Below are 3,200 nucleotides of genomic sequence, written 5' to 3'. Positions count from 1 at the left end.
GCACCGGCTTTATTAAGAATATGATATAAAACTGTCTGAGAGCTTTGCAAATGGAGAAGCTTGCCTTATGCATATTTTAGCAGAGATAAAACAATGTTTTAATTAACATTTATTATTTCAGAATATGATTTTTGGCATAATTTTCTATAAATTCCAGAAGGCTATTGTAAGATGTTTGTTAATGGTATCTTTTAACATACAGCTTACCAAGTTTTGCCAGAAATTTAATATTGACTGAGACATGCTTCTTTGTGACCGCTGTATCATGACTTCTTATGAATTGCATTCGAGCAATGTTCTTGTCACTGTCTCTGTCTGCACTCTTCTGGTCTGAAAATCGTGATCTCCTTGTTCAAGACTGCAGTTCCTGAACTGGACATGGTAGGGAGTGTCTCGGTATCAAGTGCCAAGTTATAGTATGGTGTGCGATTGTAAAACACTGTAATCCTTTGTAAAAGAGTTTTGCCACAAGTTACCGGAAGGCAGCTGCTGATTCAGTAGCTTTTTTTTTTTCTCCCTGTTTTAAATATTTAATTTTGATAGCAGTGGAAAGTACTATACAGTATATCCTCTAGAATACAGCACAATCCGTTGATTCATGTTACTATTTAGAAGCTGAGGTTTTGTATAGCTATAATTTACAACATATCAAAGACCTGAACAAAGCTCACAACACATTGCTATAGACGGTGGATAACGTGTTTCCCTGTCCTTTCCAGAGATATATATATAATAAAATCGGGTCGTTTCACCAGCTATGCACCAATAATTTTCAGGACACTTCATTTCTCTCAGTTCCTTTTGTCAGTTCCGCTCTGATCTTAGTGATCACATGCAGCATGATTTACATTGAAATTTTTAGGCCATTAGGTGACAGAAATGAATTATTCATCAACTAACCAAAGGAGCATAGCTGGTACAGACTACTGGGATGCAGGGGACAGTGTTCTTTGAGTTTTGCCTAAAAGCAATCTGTAGGAGTCTTAACTGAAACCATTGAAACCATCATCTGTCTGTGCTTTAGAATCGAGGGTTTCCCTTGGGGAGATGGTAAGTACTTTGTCCATTTTCATTCCGCTTCCAAAGAGGTGGTAATGTCTTCTAGAGCTAGCAGGTAGTATTGAGCATATACTTTGTACAGAAGGTTGAACTCTACAGGTGTTTAGGTGTAACAGACAATTTTTCTTTCTCCAGGAGATTAAATGTTTGTCAGGATTTTGTCTCTTCAGTTAAATAATGGCAGAGCAGATTATGTCAGGACTTAACCTAGCTAAGTGGAGTTTGATATTTGAAAACGTGTAGCTGGCTGAAATTCGTGACAGCAAAAGCAAGTTGTATTTATCTAGAGTTTATTCTAAATTTAGGAATTCTTACTTGAATCGTCTGCTCAGCCTCCATGAGCAAACTTGATATTTAAGATGCGTTTATTTTGGGATAATGACATCAATAACAGGGCCTGGTCTAATATAAAGGCGTGGGTAGAAAAACAGCCGTTAATCAGCCTAGTTGCAAAATGTCTTTGCTGAGATGTAGTTGTGTTAAACTTTATGTGAGTTCCTTACATGTCATGTACATGACTGTGTGTGTGACTTTCCCACCAAAATGTAACAGCACTCTCTGCAATGAGTAGACCTGAAACCATGCCAAAATTTTAGGACCCCTCTCGTGAGAAACCATGGAACAGAATTGTCACATACTTGGCATAACTTAGGAGGACTTGTAACAAATGACTGATAATAGCAATGCCTGCAAACATCCTTTTTCCCCTATGGGTAGCCCTGTGGATCCACGCTTTTTATCATGAGCTAGAGTCTACTTGCCTTTGTCTTGCTGTGAGATCAGAGTAGATCCATTGGCCTGAGTAGGGCTGCACTTCATGAAATTCTAAATTCCTTTAAAGCTGCATTATGATGAGATAAGAGGGTACTTGGTGTCAAGGCTAATCGTTTAACTTAAGCCAGCGTGGTCTTAAGTGGTGAGTGATTTACACCCCTTAGTTACCATAGTAGTGTCAGTGCTGTAAGGGAGCTAGCGTACAGGTCTGTACCTTATGGTCGAGGTTCAGCGTCGCAGACGCTGTTTGTATGGACAGGGAAAATGTTAATGTGCGGCTCAGGTTTTGGGGGAAACAGGGATGTCACAGGAGCTGGGGAGATAGCAGCAAGAGGGCTGGAAGATGGAGGACTGAGTGAAAAAGAACATACAGAAAAGACTGGTATGTGGATATGGCCATGGAGAGTTGTGTCTGAGATCATGAATGTAATAGTACTGGATGTGGAAAGATGTTGCTCCGTTTAGTGCCGCCAGACATCAGCGGTGAAAAAATTTGAACTATAAGTCACATAAAAATTAATAATAATAGCACACGTTTCTGAAAGATTTTCTCCACTAACAGGTATGATGCCTTGGGAAAGCTGATCCCTGTTACCTTATTACGTGCAGGCTCTATGGTAAATCAGGGCCTGAAATGGCCTGCCCATTTGAAGTTGTTAAAACTTTCATAAGCTAAGTCTAAAACTTGAGAGTAAGAAAGCAGAATGTCTCCAAGTTGGATTTTTGAGATGGATTATATCTGTGGTTATGTACTTTGGCTCTAGAAAATGTCTTTTGATGTCTAACAGGTATATCCAGTCAGAGCTGCCTTTTTTTGCTCCTTTTTTCCAGGCCCCTCAGCCACTCGGGGGGGGGAGGAAAGGGCAGGAAACAATCCTTTCGGTTTGACTCGAGGGGGGGCAGCCACAAGCTCGGAGGATTGATGCTTGTGGAGGCATGTGAGAAACTGGGGCTTCTGCGGGGCGGAAGAGGCCACCATAGTGTATTTTGAAATGCCGGCGTTGTCTGGATAGGGAAAAAAGTTAAGTGCCTCCAGCAGTAGGGGTGGGGGATCGGTGTGCCAAAAGAAAGATGGAGGCTGTTGAGGGAGAGGTAGCACGCAACGACAGAGGGGCTCCGTCGCCCTCGGGCGCTGGGGCCGGGCACTGCTGCACCGAGCCGGCTGCCCGGGGCCGGGGCGCTGGCCCTGTCGGCCGCGTCACAGTGAACCGCACGGCTCCTGGCAGCAGTCTCTTCTCTTTTATTTATTTCTTTAAATGTATTTATTTTTTCCATCAATGGTTTTCCAACCATTAATTTTTCGACAGGCACCTACGCGAGGCCCCGCCTGCCCTGGAGGCGGAGGCCCTGGCGCGGCGGGCCCGTGG

This window comes from Harpia harpyja, chromosome 11 (genome assembly GCF_026419915.1).
Source record: "Harpia harpyja isolate bHarHar1 chromosome 11, bHarHar1 primary haplotype, whole genome shotgun sequence".
NCBI classification, from domain to species: Eukaryota; Metazoa; Chordata; class Aves; order Accipitriformes; family Accipitridae; genus Harpia; species Harpia harpyja.
Note: the sequence above shows the minus strand (reverse complement) of the source record.